At 39.7% G+C, this 17,381-nt stretch overlaps 1 protein-coding gene across 1 annotated transcript in view; it reads right to left on the reverse strand.

The window, feature by feature from the left end:
• Positions 1–15,559, reverse strand: part of LOC117938112 (palmdelphin-like) — a 32,738-nt gene extending 17,179 nt beyond the window's left edge. Inside the window, exon 1 of the mRNA XM_034862506.1 lies at positions 15,330–15,559. The gene's annotated coding sequence lies outside the window, so the exon portion shown is untranslated. The remainder of the gene's footprint in view (positions 1–15,329) is intronic.
• Between the last annotated feature and the right edge of the window lie 1,822 nt (positions 15,560–17,381).

Consider the following 17,381-nt stretch of genomic DNA (forward strand, 5'->3'; position numbering starts at 1 on the left):
TTAACAGGACCCAACATTTCTAGTAGTCTCCTCCAGAGCAAGCAACATGGCGACAGTGGCGAGGAAAAACTTCCTTTTAGGCAGAAACCTCGGTCAGACCCAGGCTCTTGGTAGGCGGAGTCTGACTGGCTGGTTGGGGTTAAAATAAAGAGTGGAAATAACAAAAATAGAAACATTGAAGTTTGTCCCATGTTACTGCAGTAAAATTGAAGTAAGATAAACGAACAAAGAAAAGTTTATTTTTTAGAAGATTTTAGATGTTTTCTTTTAGGGACGTCATGTAAAAATTGGGAAAATTTGAATTTCGAAAACAGGTTATATATTGCATGTCGCAGACTTTTGAAATATGTTTAAAATTGCAATAATGTTGTATCATTGCATAAATATCATGACGATATTGTATCCGGAGGTGTCTGGTGATTCCCACCCCTACTGCATTGTGACTTATTGAACATTCTAGTATTTGTACATTCTATGTTAGCCTGTTTTTTTCTAGCTCTTTTTAACTGCTCTTCAATGTTTTATGTAAAACACTTTGAATTGCCATGTTGCTTAAATGTGCTATAGAAGTAAAGTTCCCTTGCCTTTCAGCATCCAGCCTGTCAGTCAGTCCCCAGGGCACAGAGAACACTGGGATGCCTGCCTGTCACAGAGGAAGTGTGACCGCACCACGGCCACGCCACTGAACGCTGTCTGTGTGAAGTTTTGAAAAGGTGATGTTGGTGTCACCATTAACTCAGTATCATCACTTCTGCTTATTATTTTATCAGTAATTAAAATCTCTCTAACCCGGGGCTATGTCCAAACTAATTTCAAGCAAGCATTTAAACCCCCTATGATTAAATAAAAGAAAATTGCATCTATTCCTCAGCGCACTTGTGATTATTTTTAAGCTCATTATCTGCAGTATTCTTAAATAAAGCCAAACAAATGATTGTATGAACAAGATTGTATGCCACAATATTGGAAGGATTAAGCATAAACTGTCCTTTACTCTTATTAGATTGAAGAATTAATTAGAATGAATTTACATGAATGATACTTTATTCACGTGACTGATTTGTTGAACGTTCATTGTAATAATTACCTAGACAACATAAAGCACTAAAAAATAAGCCTATTGTTAACTTTAATTTTAAAGTCAATTAGAAATCACCCTTTGCTTGCTGAAAAGCAGTATGAAATTGCATCTTTATGAAGACTGCCATTCATTTTGTGATTGCAGAAGTTTGGTGAATATGTTACAGCAGTTGTTATTATATGATAATATCAAAAGGCTGATAAAGTTGCCAAATGTGTTCTAAATGAAGTCTGTTACTAAGGCCTGTGTATAAAGTGCTGTACATGTGTGTTTCTATAGTGGACCAATGCATCTTAAATTATATGAGTTAATTATTCTTGTCTGTATTCTTCTTCTTATTCTGTATTTATTTTGTATTCTAGACTATAATTTGGGAGGACTGTAACATTTTAAGAACATACCCTAATTTCACAATCCTCCCAAATTGCAGTCTTAGTTACTGAACCAATAACTATATAGTGTAGACTGCAGTACATTCAGGTTGGGTTTTGACCTTATATTTTGCTGGAGGGGGGGGATAACAGATGAATATACTTTGTTAGATTCATGTTTACAGTATGCGTGAAATGTATCACTTATTTCTCTTTATAGTTTCTAGATTTTAGACTCAAATTTCTTCAGTGTCTTTCTTTTCTATGTCCTCTATATGAGGGAGCAAAGCATACAACATGTAAAGAAGGGAACTCGGCCTCAGTGAAAAAGAAGAAAAACAACATGGCTGAAAAAACTATACATTTAGGAACTGCTGCTCTTAACTTCAACCATTCATTCATGTGTCACTTGTCATTTGTAAAAACGAACAGCTGTACCCTTTGGATTGAAAGCAAGCAGTGGAAGTTAAAATGACTTAGGACATTTATATTTTAACCCATTAGAGAGCGGGAGCAAGAGATCTTTGTGCATCATATTCTAATTGATCTTCATGGTAAATTCCCTGAGTAACATTATATTATCAGGCAAAGATTAGTCTACAACGGTCATGATGATGAGCAGTGGTCCTTCATTGTAAATGTTAAGGCTAATTCAGTTGGTCAACGATTGTCTGCCACGCTTTCTCTTGATGTTTCATTACAGTGGCCATGTTTCACTTTTACAAATAATGTGTTTTGTGTTCTATTTCCACAGGAAGATGCTGCTCACCCTGTATAAAGTATGAACAATGCATATGGTTGCGATCTGTCTTGGAAAGCCGTGAACGCACATCTATCCAAAATACTTCATCCAGGCTTGGCCTTCGTAAAACGCACCAAACCAGGCTACAGATTAGACTGGCCCCCCGAATAGCTAAGATATGCGCGGAGGGAATGTTGTACCGTTTATCCAGTGTTTTTATCAAAGCCATCAGCCCAGGCTTGGTCACCGTACTGAGGTGCATCATCTTTTGTTATACCTTTACTTCTTGAGTGTTGTCCACAATCTGTTACTTATATATTATGTAGTATGTTCGAATGGAGTCAGGAGGTCACAAATCCCTGTCGGGTGGTATTTCACTTACTTTGCTTTTTAGCCATGCAACTATCGTACATGGCTTTGTGTTTTTTTTAAGTGGTGGTACAGGTTAGTGGTGTTGCCCCGTGAGGGAGCAACGTTAGCAAGGCACGCTTTGCACAATACGTGACGTCCTCTGCAGACCTTTTAACTCTCGCGTGTCACATGACCTGGGTGTGAGCCCAGTCTCTGCGAATAGAAAATCTAAGCTAAACATATTGCAATTTAATTGCGAATAGAAAATCTAAGTTAAACATATTGCAATTTAATTGCAAATGCAATTAATTGTTCAGCCCTAGTGTGAACACAGGAAGTGGTGTGTCCTTTACTGTGTAACAAAGCAAAGTTAGATGGATAGTGCTAGAGACTTGAGTTTGTATCCTTACACAATCCACACAAAACTACACAACTCTTGTTTTGGTTTTCTTTCACTAATACTTTGACCTTTTATTTGTCTTAATCTTTCCTTTATCATGCAACTATGGAAAAATAACATATCATGCGGATTTATTACACATTTCTAGGGTTTTCAGATATTTTACATCATTGTCCTCTTCTCCTTTTCCCCTGCATCATATCAAACAGCTTTTTTATTGCTTGTGAAATTCATTTTACATTGTTTTTAACTTACTTTTTTGTTTTACTTAGTTTGTTATGTATTTTTAATTTCATTTTTTTGGAGTCTCTTTTGGTATTTAGTTCTGTAAGCAGATATTGTTGTATTTGTTTTCTTTTCTTTTACTTCTTTTCTTTTCTGTACATGTCATGAAATGTTTTAATGTTGTCGGAAAAAATGTTGTTTTGGACCCCAGGAAGACTAGCTGGTCGTCTAGGCGCCAGCTAATGGGGATCCTTATAATAAATACAATAGGATATTATTATGTCTTTACAGACAGCATTGGTTTGATTAAGTTGCACTGCAATTTTCCATCATTTGAATAAGGAGGTGAACTGTGTTTTCTAAAGCTTGCAGATATGTTAATGACAAGGATTGTGCCAACATCAGTTGCCTGTGAACCTGTTTATTAATATGTGATTTCATGTTTCTGGGATATAAATAAACCACAGGGAACTCACTCTTCACTGGCCTGTTAACACCTCGGCAACTGACACACAGTTTAGCTCAAGGTGGACCGGCTGAGTGAGTGAGTACACACCTCCGGTTGGTTGTGATTTCTCAAGATTCAGCTTGGTGGGAGTTTCCCCACCAAACACATCAAATTCTGCATTAGCCGGTATCCCCTGATCTCAGTACAACAACTGAGGAAGCTACCGAAAACTCTGAATTCAAAAGATCCAATGAGACAGACAGGAAACGTGATGTGGCTATACACATAGACACTACATCATATCTCTTTAACTGCTCCATAACATGTCATCTGATTCTTTTCACAATGTCACCCTGTGCAATGCTGCTGTCTTTTCTTAGATCCACGACACATAATTCCACTTTAATGTCTAATGAAAAGGCCAGCTGCTGAAAATACATACTGTCATACATACCCTCAGTGATAAATAAGGCATAAGACATGTTTATTTATGTGGGGCTGGTGTTCATACTGCTAGTAGCACTTGAGCCGGGTGAATGTCATCCTGTCCATGTTCACTACTGTCTGCCTCCTCAGTGTACCAGAGGGGATACATGGGTTCATGCCCAGAACTAAAAGGTGGTGCTATGTATGGCATTTCCTCATCTCCTTGTTGAGGTATTACAGCAGTGGTATAGTTGGTCGGTATGTACAGACACACTCGCGATGAGTTACACTTGCACATGGTATGTGTCATCCTACTTTCAAAAATGCACCTATAATCAAAACACACAACCGACTGAGTGAACTCTTAAAGATGTCAACTTCATCTAACCTCAATAAATTGTCTTTTCACAAATTGGCGGTGGCTCCGACCTCAGCTGCTCTGCTGCAAAAGGCAATCAACATTGCTGTATGAAATAAAGCCAATCCAAAGGGCCAAAAAAAAACAGTTCATTTAGTGGCCACTTGAGGCTGGCTCCGAAAAGGGAGTCAATCCACATAGAACCCATGTTCTATGTGGCAGCAGAACGTTTACAGCCTGGTTAAAAAAATGGTTTTGAGTGACCAAGTGGAAAGCGTGGCATAGACTGTAGGCTTCAACCAGCCAGCCTCAGCTTTATCCACGCTCCACCTCAGGCACCAATTAGTTGAAAGTGGTTTGGAGCGAGAGCTGGCATGTCACTCAAAACACACAACACACACAAAACACAGTCTAGCCCATTTTGGGCAAAGGTTATGGTTAAACAACAACAATGACGACTCTAAGTAGGAAACAGGAAATAAACACTCTTTTGTCCATGCCACACTGGACCACATTGGATTTAACATGCATTTTGGCCAATGAACAATAACTTAACTTATTTAGATGTGATATCTATTGATGAAGTACACTGCTTAAAGGTGAACTACAGTTTTTTTCAACATGAATCCTATGTTTTTGTCTCTGAGTGACTGATGGGAACATCAATCTTTGACATTGGTCATTGGTATTAAGCACTGCAGCAGCGGCAAAACAAGCTACAATGTAAGTTAATACAACAATTTTGTAGCTTGTATTTACCTTCACTAAAGTGCTTGTTTTGCCGCTGACAGGCCCAGATTAATATTGTAAGTGTCTGGTAACATTATGGAAAGGATTTCTAAGGAGGTCGACATTTCTTTTAACGATTAAGATCCTTTTTTTAAACGAAAAACATCTGTGAAATTGCATTCGCTAAAGCCACCAGACTCCATGGAAATTAACAGTAATTTTAGCATCGTAAAATACACTTCATTCAAAGTTGACAGAAACTACATAAAACTATGGAAAGACGTTTTGGGTCGTCCTGCAAACCATGACAACTCTAGTTTTGTTTGAAATAAACACATACTTTACTGATTTACATGTGAAAATATGCTGGCTCTGTACACGCTACGAGGATTGTTTTTTTAAATGGAGTCTGGTGGGTTTAGCGCTAGCAACTTCAGAGCTGTTTCTGGTTACACAGAAAGGTCTTAAATATGTTTTAAAAAGGTCTATCTCTATAGGGATCCTTTCCATGACGTCAGACACTAACAATAATTTAAAAAAAACTTTTAGTGAACCAAACTGACAATGCCCCTTTGCCCTGTAGGGTTCCGTTGCAGCCCTGTCTGCGGCTGACTGTTGCAGCCTAATTTCAAACTGGACTAATTTCAAAGATTGATGTTCCCATCTGTTACTGACACACAAACACATAGGAATGGGTTCAAGGTTAAAAACAACAAAATTACCCTTAAGTGTTAAGGAAATAACTACTATACTGCGAACACATGCAGACAGGATCAATGGAAATGTCCTTGACAGTCCACACTGTCGACACTGTTGTCAGCTGAGAGGGGACGGATGCCATGAACTCCAGTCATGACAGTACAAGTCTGTTCTAAATATCCTATTGTATGCAAGTAGGCGCTTATATTTTTACACATTCATACTCAGCCCCCTCACACACCCACCCACATGCCAACTAAAATCGGCCTTTCACCCACGCAATGCCCAGACACAGCAATCATGTCTCACGGGGAAGACAACATGCATTTGTCAGAAAGTACTCGTCAAGTACAACTGCAAGGAATTATGTAATTCATACTACTTTAAAATACATAATCAAATAAAGTAATCCCAGCATTTTTGGTCACATCTAAAATACCAGTTACACTTATGTCCATAATTGTGTGATTCAATCATAAACTTTGGTGAACCAAGCATCCACCCTGACCCCCTTCATAAGAGGTTTTGTGGCGCTATGAAAACTAGAGGTGAACCAACCCGATATTAAGATCAGATATCGGCCCCAATATTAACAAAATAGTTTGTTTTGTTTTTTCCTCCGTTGCAGCACATCCTACATCATTCGTCAGCAGCACGTGTGTCGCATGCTGGAAGAGTTGAGTTAACCATGGAGCAAGCCAAAGAGTTGGCTGCATGGAGTTATTTCACGCTTGCCATGCCAACTAGTTGGTCAGCTGTTTGCAATGTCTGCCAAATAAACGTTTTGAGGGGTGGTGGTAGTACTGCAAAGTCCAATACTGCCATTTTAATCAAGCACATCCAAAGGCACTGTGCAAATTCAATACATCACATCTATGTTATTTTTCTTAGTTAGGAAAGTAATGTTTAGCTACGTGTTTAGTCTGGTCCCTTTAGTCTCTTCCACATAGGTATAAGGTCGAAGAAGGTATACAGTTTATTACAGTACCGTAACGGTTCTGGTTATCGCCGGGTTCACAAAGCCCAGGCATTGTATCGGGACTGAAAAAGTCAGATCGGTGCATCACTAATAAAAACGCCAAAGGTTGTTGTCTGGGAAACCATCAGGTACACCATAACCAATGCTGTCCTCCTTGACCCGTCAGCTGTTCCTGACTGGCTGAATTTACACTATCTGGACTTTCTGCAAAGATAAAAAATATGCCATAGGCAGGCTACATATTCTATGATATTTATAGTATGAAGATGCAGTGTCTGAAGATGCTTCAGTTTAAAATTAAAACCAAAACGTCAAGTCCATTTACCCTCAAAATAGGCATGACTGCCTGAAAAACCAGCTCACACACACAAAGGATCAAGGAAACCACAGTTCTACAATCTGATATGAAATCAACATCTAAAGTGTCACTGTCCTATTGATTGAGTGTGGCAGAAGTTATTCTCACTTGTAGATGCTTTCAGTTGCACATAGAAACAGAGTGAGAGAGGAATGGGAGCTGGAGGAATGCTGAGATTGGAAAGAAACATGAACATACTGTCAACTGTCAACATCTAGGTATTTTACAGAGCGGGACTTTCCTATTATGGCATCCATGTCCTCAAACGCTTGGAATTCACACGCACATTAAACAAGATTGTTTGCAAATGGAAAATGACAGCATGAGTTATTTATTCAAATGCACAGGCATGGTGAAATGTAACACTTGAACTTGAGTATTTCCATGTGATGCAACTTTAAATCTTTACTCTGTACTTCATCCGACAGGCAGATATCTTATTTTTTTTTTTGACTTCATTTGTCTGGCAGCTACAGTGCCTAGCTACTATTTCAGATTATAATTGTGCATACCCTTCCTGTCCATTGGAAACCATATTGTTTTGGGTGTAGGATACAAATTGTCCACTAGTGTCAATAATATGATTATGAGTGATGTCTATTTAGGCAGGAATCAGGGGTACTGTTAATCGGAGGAACACAAATAGTTTTTGAACGCATCAAATGTACACACTGCGCAACTCCCATGTGGATGATGACATGTTTGTTGATGGAGCTAGATGGACACATGGATTCTTGCACATTGATCTGAAGATCTTTGTGATCAATAAATGACCATCAATATGCTACAATGACTATTGGAGTCTGTGATTTCAACAGGAGGCTACTAAGAGGTGTCGGGGAAGCCCATCAGCTAGTACAGCTATATAGACGTGTCTGTATAGCAGCCCCTCAGTGGCTTTAAGTTTTAGGCTTAACCGTTATACCATGCATCTCAAAATGATGTCATTTTAAATGTAAATTTCTCCTGATAACCCGACGGGTGAAGTGTAGTTTCTTGTACAAGCAGCAAATCGGGACTCTTGAACTTTGCCCTCTGACACCCCTTCCCTTGTCAGAAAGAAAGCAATTCCCAGCCTAGCTTATTGTGCTCTCTTATAGCACTGCAAATGTTAGTTATCTTAGTTCCAGTTATGAAACAGAAATAACCACGCTAGTCTAGCATTAGCATCGCAATGGTTGAACAGTTGAAGAGTGAGAGAGTTATCACCAAAAGGAACGAAAACAAGTGATTTGTTTAACAAAATAATACTTCCTCAAAAAAAGTTTGTTGAGATTTTAGTTATTAATTGTGAATTTGTTCTAGAACGTTGTAGGCCCTCTCTGAGGGCCCAGACGGTTCCAAACTGTTTTGTACTTAATAAAACAGGGCAAAGATGGCATATTAAAAAAAAGTCCCATAGGTAACAACAGTCATAGAGCATTTGTTCAGACAGAAGACAAAGGGCACTTTTTGCCTTGGGACCAAACTTGGGGAACCAAGTGAGATCTGAAATTGTGTCCACTAGAGACGATATAATCAGGCTATGATAGCATGTCTCATAGTTTGTTAGTTTGGATAAGCCACATGACCTTGGCTCCACCAATAACGCCAAGGTAAACAGAACAACCTTAATATTTTGTTATAATTTAGACGGCATACAATTATTCAAAATGCAAGGTAGCTAGATTTAGTATAGCGGCACCTTCTCCCTTACTAAATATAATTTATAATAAGTATAATTTATAGTGTTTATTGATCTCTAGTGGGGAAATTACAATTTAAACTCTGTTTGTTAGTAATCGCTACATACACACACATGCTCAGGACCTAATCATGCACAAATGGAGAGATGTCAGAGTGAGTGGGCTGCCAGTGCTGGACCAGCACCCTGAGTGGTTGGGGGGGGGGGGGGGTCCTATAATATGTTAAGCTTGCCAGCTAACGTTAGCTAGATATAGTGGTGGGAATCACCCATAGACCGTATATTAACGGTCTAAGGAATCACCAGACACCTCCCGATACAATGTTATCATGATACTTATGCCTTGATACGATATTGCTGCGATTTTAAACATATGGCATAATTCTGCAATATATTGGAACTTATAACCTTTTTTCTAACTTCTAATTTTTCCCAATTTCAAATGATGTCCCCAAAAGGAAACTTTGTCCACCTCTGTTTCAACTAAAAAGAAACATTTCTGTGTTCATTTCACTTCAATTTTATTACTGCAAAATGAGATTGTCAAGCAGACAAACTGACCAACACATGTATAGTAAAATATTGAATCTTGGCGCCTGTGTATCGATACAGTATTACCACTGAAAACATACTGTGATACTAGGCTGTATCGGTTTTTTTCCCCCACCCCCAGCTAGATATAAATTTAGCATTTGTTAGATATTTGCTGCTCAATATAACATCAGCTCACTTTATGTATTACTGTTTTGAAATATTAAGCGATAGCGATCTGCTTTCTTCTGCTGTGACAAGAGTGTGGGGATGAAGCATTAAGCTATGAAATTTGATTCATTTTGGTGCGGGCTAGTGAGCTAGCCAACGTGCTAATTACCCCATGCTTTTATGCTACAGTGGTGGTTGAAACAGGAAGTTTGCGGAGAGGTTGCTAACTGAGGCTCTGCTCCCCTCCCCCTGGTCAGCTTATCTGTGGGAAACACTGAGACTATTTCATTAGACTGAAATAACCTGAGCTCGTCCGTGAACATTATTTCTGCCTGAGTCACGTCTGATAGATGATTATGGGCAATAAAGACTACATGTTATGATCCCACGCTCCTTCACAACGTAATTTTCAGACCCCTAGGGGAGTGGGCCGTAGCCAGAGATGGCAAAAGTACTCACTTTCCGTTCTCAAGTAGAAGTACAGAAAAAATACTGTGGTAAAAGTAGAAGTAGTGATTTAACTTCTTTACTCAAGTAAAAGTAACAAAGTACAGGCTTGGAAATTTACTTAAATTATACAAGTAAAAGTAGCCTTGTGAATGACAACGCTACCTGGACCACACAGATGTTACAAGAGAGCACGCTGAGAAACTACAGTGGACATGGAAAAAGGCTCTTTATTCTTTATTCTTTATATGCCATTGCCTACATTTTAATGGCTGTCTGCCAATAGGTCTACAACATATAGCCTATTTATATTGACAGAGAGTGGGACTCCAGGTTAACAAGATTCTGACTGAGAAGAAAGATACAAATTCAGTTGTGATTCTGTAAGAAGTCTCTGTATATTACCATCCAGTTAGCTTAAATTTGGTATTGATGATGCAAAAAAAAATGGGAACTCCAGTGAAATGACTTGAAACTTATTAGTGAGGACTAGATTAGGACTGTATTTAAAGCTGATTCAAGTTTCAAACTTCGGTCCAGTCGTGTCTGTTAAAACACGTACGAAGACAACTTAAAATCAAGCAACAGTACAAACACAGGCATGGGTAGCTCTGCTATGGCTGTGTGTGTATGTGTGTGTGTGTATGTGGTTCTGCAAAGAAATAAATAACGTTGTAAAGGCTACCATACACAATGCATAGGAATCATATGTCTTAGTAAATAATAACAGTAATAGTAAAATAACTGAAAAATGTACTTGTACAGAATGTACAGTAACAAAGTGTTTGTACTTTGTTACTTCCCATCTCTGGCCGTAGCCTGGAGCTCTGCAGCGGGCCTCTATGGGATTTGAGTAACAGAGGGAAGAAGGGAGGAGGAGAGGCCTGTCCACCTGTTGACACTATGGAGGCCTGATCCCACACTGCTGAAAATAGAGAGGCTGCCTGGCTCACAGCTGGACCAACCTGACACTGTGTTTGCAGCAGGTGACACATTGCTCCTCAAAAAGAGCTGATGGTCGGAAGAAAACCCTCAACACTTGTCAATCATCAGATAAACTAGTGGTCCAACATCCTGAATATATAATGCCAGGTTTGAACTGCCAAACCCAACTGGATTTAAACATAACCTGGATGCGTTTGGTGGTGTGTTATCAGTCAAAGTCAAATGACGAGGAAAGATGGTGCAGTCCAGTTTTACTTTAATGCCGTAAGACCTGGAAAGCTCTAGCTGGACTGATGCAATGCCCGGACAAGCAAAAAAAGAGTCAATAATAAATGCTATGGGCATATGCTGGAGGACAAAACCAAGGAAGCCAACACCATTCTGTGGGTGCCATTACAGCACTAGTAGTTAACATAGACTAATTGCAGTGCTCTAGTAAGCCAAAAGTACAGTCACTGGCATGCCCGAGCTGTTTGAGCAGTTTCCAAAGCTTTTTGGCTCGTAAACTTTCACTTCTCACCCCTCCCCTTGAAAAGCTAACTCTCATTAGATTCAAAATACAGATCTGGGACTTTAATTTTTGGAAGTTCTCCAAATTGAAAAGTAAACATGCTTGATTTTGAGTCCGTAGTCAGAGTAGTCCTAGTTGTCTCTAAATTGAAATTCATCAGTCACTGTCAGGATTTGTTTTTCCTGAAACCCAAAATCAAAGAAGGAAGTAGTTTACCTCACAATTTAGTGCGATTTCCTAAATTTATGAGGGGCTCAGGTAGCACATTTTATACCATCTATGAATATGATCTACTAAAAGGCATTTCTATATATGTATTTTGTCTGTATTCTGTGTTAGCACCTTATTTTAAAAAGCAGGCATAGTCATGTGTATCCTGAGCATCCGTCACGCATTGGCAGACCTCCCTTAGAACTGGGCATAGACTGTACAAAAGAAGTGGGCGTAGTCAAAGTGACATCATCCATTGGTGTGTACTATTGTTTTGAATCCTCAAGTTTGGTGCCAGAAGTGACCATATTTGGACCAGAGGCTGAAGCTGTGGAGGAACAAGGAGTGGATATAATGAACAACCCTAGGACACTATGCACAGCGCCATTGTAGCAATTGGACCAGGCAGTCACGCCCTGTAGCATACTGTATTGTCAATTTTAGCCTTAAAGGAACACGCCAAATATTGGGACTTTAGCTTGTTCACCGTATCCCCCAGAGTTAGACAAGTCCATACATACCCTTCTCATCTCCGTGCATGATGTAACTCTGTCTGACACCCCCAGCATTAGCTTAGCCTAGCAATGATCCTGCAGGTAACTGGCTCCAATTAGCTACTGCTCCCAATAAGTGAAAAAGAACTCCAACGTGTTCTTATTAACCTGTTGTGATTTGTATAGTCACAGGGTGTACAAATAACAAGGTCACATGAGACACAGACATATTCTAACCACATACCAACTGGGAACTATAGTCTATACTCTCTGTATGTGTGTGTATTTCAGGCCTGTGTCTAATGTATGGACAGAACAGAACAGAAAATAGAAAACAATGCAATTTCAATAATTGACATCTTAATCTCCAAAGCAAATTAATGAAATCCCCCAATGGTGCAAGTTTTAAAAGTGTTGAACTTGACTGTTGTGAACACATCAGTAAAAATAATGTAAGCCACATGTAAAGGCTTGCCTATTCATAGTGGTGGTGTTACATCTTCTTCTGCTTCTAGAGTTCAAGGAAAGTCCCTTCAGGTCTTTTTTCTCAGCACTCTGTCCATGATCCATGCCAGACTGCAGGCCCAATGACATGACCCCAATATCTCCCTGTCTGTCTGGCCTTTCAGCCGAGGTGCTCCTGATTTCTAATCCCTGCGTCTCCTTCCTTAATCTGATCTCTGATGGATTAACAGCACACAGGCTAACAGCAGATGCCTTCACTAGTCTAGACTGTGGTCTTCTAAACACCAATTTGCAGATTATACTGGCCTTTGATTAACACTCAGATGTGGTCCATTTAGTGTTAAGGGTTTCAGGTAGATATCTGGTTCTATCTTGTCACCCTAACAATAAAGTAACATCAAAGCGTTAGTGCGTAACTTCTTTGACATTCTCAAATGTTCGTTACATTCCATCCATTGCCAAATGAGTTGCTACAAAGCTAATTAAAACTATTAGCTCCACAGATCTCTCTTTGCTATTTCTCAGTATGGCCATGTTCAGAAGACTTGTGCGTCCGGTGACTTTTCTGTGCAGAAACTCTAGTGGAGATAATGACCTCTTCTGAAGAGGCCATCATGTTTTTTTAATCCTCCAACTGTGTGGAGGAGGGGTGAGATTATGTGCGCGATCACGGAAGGCTTGTATCATGTGGATGCGCTGACTGACTCCTTGTCATTGTTTATAATTCCTCATAGGGGGAGACAGACTATAGCTTCAACAGTGTGAGGTCCCGTTGTAGTGGTGTCTCAATGCTGTGATTCTATTATTGTGGTGTTTTAATGTTATAAAATTGTATTGTTGTAGTGTTCATGTCGGGATTTTGTTGTTGGAGTGTTGTTCTTATCTGACTTTACTGTTTTCCTATACTGTTGTGCTTACGTTTTTGTACTCCATTGTTAGGTTCCCTTTGGTTATTCTCTCTTTCCTTCCCGCAATATTTTTTTCTTCCCTTATGGCCATGCCAAGACCCTCCCTTCAATAGCTACGATTGGCCAGGCGTCCATGCTTACACAAGGTAACGTAACCTGATTTGTTCAGGTCCTATCTTCTGACCAATCTGCTACCCTAACCTTAACCACTTGAGGTCAAATGCCCAACCCCAACCAATCGAACAATATGGCCACACCAAGTTGGTCTTGGAATGGGATTTGTATTTTTGCTTCCTGCACTGGGACTACAGATGAAAATCAGCTTATAGCTAACGTTATTCCTGCTGAGGAGCTGTGCATTTTCCCGGTAACATAAATAATAAAAAGACAATACAAATAAACAGTATAAAATACACTAATATCTAACTAGTCTTTTCACAGCCAAATAACTACAAGTGTCTTGAAAAGAAGTTAATTTATAAGTTGACTTCACAAGCCATGATGGATGTTTATGAAAGAAAAATCATATTTTTTTGTTTTTGCTTAAGAAATTAGAGACATTTTTGGAATTATGCATATAAATTTTCAAGCTATGTGAGAAAGTGTATTTTGATCACCGTTGAACAGTTGCCTATTTAGATATACAGCAGACACATAGCAACATCATCATTCATTTGGAGTTTTGTGTTTGTTTTCCTGAGAAAATGCTCTGGCTCGCTAGCTGCTAAATGTTGGTGCTAAGAAATAGTTCCTGCATTAAACTCCCCATAAAACCATCATCTGACATATTAACATTTGTGTTTGTGTGCCGATTTACCAAATACATCTTTTAGAGATGTTACATTTATATTTTTTGAACTTTGGACATCGCCAGGCTAGCTGTTTCCTCCGATCCTAGTCGTCATGCTAAGCTAACCATGTCCTGACTCCAGCTCTGTTCAGACAGCTCTGCTCAGACAGACATGAGATTGATATCCAACTGAACATCTTACTAACAGAAAGAAATCAAATGTGCACATGTCCCAAAATGTCAGCTATTCCCCAAGGAACTCCTGAAGTATGCTATTAAATCTCTGATGCAAAAAATGAATCACACTCTGTTAATGAGTTTATTCTGCATGTAGTTCACATTTGACAAAGACAACAGCAGTGTGATTTCAGGTATTCACAGAGATGTAAAAATGAGCTCTCTATTTCATCAGCGTACTCACTCTCCTCTTCCACATGCGTGAAATATTGAAATGAATGAGTAGGTGGGAAAGGGCACGAGGTGACTGCTTTCCTGCAGGCAGCCCTGCACAACAGCATGTATGTGGGAGTGCATGAATGTGTGGCTGTGTGGCATACATTAATTACTCCCAAAAAGTGTGCAATTTTCAGCGTGCTGACAGCTTGTCAGTTTGAGGAGATGTCATGTACATACTTTATTGACTCCTCGACTGCTTTTTGCCTGTGTGTTCATCTGTGAGTGAAAGTCTTGTCATTTAAAGCCGGACCCCTGCTGGGAGGCTGCAAGCGGCCGACAGCTTAAAGGAATTAAAAGATTATAGAATCAAAAGACCCCTCGTGGCTTATTTTAGCTTTCCGTAACAACAAGTTACCTTAGGATAACTGAGTTATGGTAGAGAACTATGTACAGAGAGTTGACAACACAGTGGTAATCTCTGTACATAGTAACCTCTCGGAGCTGACAAGAGCATCTACCCCTTGAAAGCCTCCAGCTTCAAATAGATGCCCCACTGTACTTTAGTGTGGCATAAGCATATGCAAACAGTGAAAAACAGAGGTCCACTCACCGGGTGTGTGCTGTCTGTCGCCGAGCAGGTGATTGCAGAGCAAGTGAGGAAGGTAGAGCTCACTCCTGCAGCATATTCAACATTACTGAGCCCAGGGTTGTGTCGGAGGATTGTGTGGGCAGAGAGAGATTCAGACTGACTGGGATGACTTTCTCTCTCTCTCTCTCTCTCTGTCTCTCTGTCTCTCTCTCTCTGTCTTCATCACTCTCCCTCTCTCTCCCTCTCTCTCCCTTTATCTGCTTGGGAGTCTGTCACAGAGCCCAACCATGCGCCTAAAATACTTCTAACAATTGCTCAACAAATGAGCTCACACACACACACACACACACACACACACACACACACACAGACACACACACACTCTCTCTCTCTCACACACAAACACACACACACACACACACACACGCTTACATGTACATGCACATACACAAATGCTGCAATACTCATAATTACAAAATGCAGTTACCTTAACTTCTTTACACATCATTGTCCAGAGTGGGCATGTCATATTAACTATTCCACTCTAAGGGTTGGGGGGGGGGTCCTATAAGAGCATATATTTTGCGTTCAGAATTTGAAAACTCCTGTAAAATGACGCTCATTAAATATAGTGCTCTAAATATTAAATATGGAAGACTTAGTTGCATGTGTTTTGAGGGGGATTTAGGGGTCCCCTCCCAAGAAAATGTTACCTTATTAGTTTCATTTTCTTGATTTATAAATTTTGGACCATTATTATTACCATATTTTTGTCTAAAATTTCAGAATAGATAGAAAAAATAATGACCAATTAACACTCAAAAAGCTTAAAGAAAAACGTTTTAATGTAAATACATCGATTCGGCTTAGGTGGTGCCCCAAATTGCTTAGGTGCTGCGCCTAAGCCTTGTATTGGTAAACCCTACACTGCATTGGTTTAAAAAAATGGCACCAATTCATTTGAACGACAGTTGCTCACCATTGGATAAGTCTCCCTCTCCCTGGTTTGCTACCGCGTTGTCCAACCCATTGCACATCGGACTGAAAGGCTCTCCCCCTGGTCCCAGCTGCGATGGTGATGAACATAACTTTTCTAGGCCTTAGGAAGATTTAACAAACATGAAACTTTCATGGCTGAAAACTGTTTGTACATCAAGCTGTCCTGTCAACACCTCAATGGACCCCAGTAATGGACTAATTTTCCCCAATGGATTGCTAGAGCTCACTTAATAATACTTAGGATTGTGTGTGTGTGTGTGTGTGTGTGTGGGGGGGGGGGGGATTGAGTCACAACAAACTACAGCATGTGTGTTAATGGTAATGAAAGAACATGTCACCCACAGCAGCAGAGTGACTCACTAATGTGTTTTTAATAGTTTTAGGACAACAATGGAACTCTGTGGCACCGAGGCAGATCAGGCTTTGATACACACACACATGTTACTTGTAAGTAGATGCTGGTGATGAGTAGTACAGTATACTATGTCTCTGTTCTCTGTTTCCAGGAAGCAACACATTCTCTGAAAAGCCTATCCAAAGGTTTGTTTGGTGATTATAAAATATGCACGCACGATTCAATCCAAACAGGGTACATAATCAAAAATCTGGCTACCTTTACGTTAGCTTGAAAAAGCTGTCTTTTGTTTCAACAATTGGGAAAGCAGTGTTTTAGGATGCTAAATCGTCCTTATTTTGGTGTGGGGGAAAATAGACCAAAGGGTATTGGTACTTTTTTTGAACAGCAGTACATGGCAAATCTCATGTACGTGTATGGCTGTGTGTGATCAGCTGTCCATGGCCGTGATGGACGTGCACAGACATCACTGCTGAGATACAATTAGGGTACCACCCCTTATTTAGCTTCAAAGAATGTGAGCAGTGAAGCATGGATGGGTTTGTATCTTTCTGTCCGCATGTCTTTTTATTTGGGATCAAGTACACTTATCACAGGCCAAAACTAGACTTGTTTTGCAGAAGCCATGAGTCCATCCGATAGAACTTCACTGTTAGAAAATGGTGGTTCATTCTTGAAATCCTTTTTGAAATTACTTCTCTATCTAAAAGCTTTAATTT

Source organism: Etheostoma cragini, chromosome 22 (genome assembly GCF_013103735.1).
Source record: "Etheostoma cragini isolate CJK2018 chromosome 22, CSU_Ecrag_1.0, whole genome shotgun sequence".
Classification (NCBI taxonomy): Eukaryota; Metazoa; Chordata; class Actinopteri; order Perciformes; family Percidae; genus Etheostoma; species Etheostoma cragini.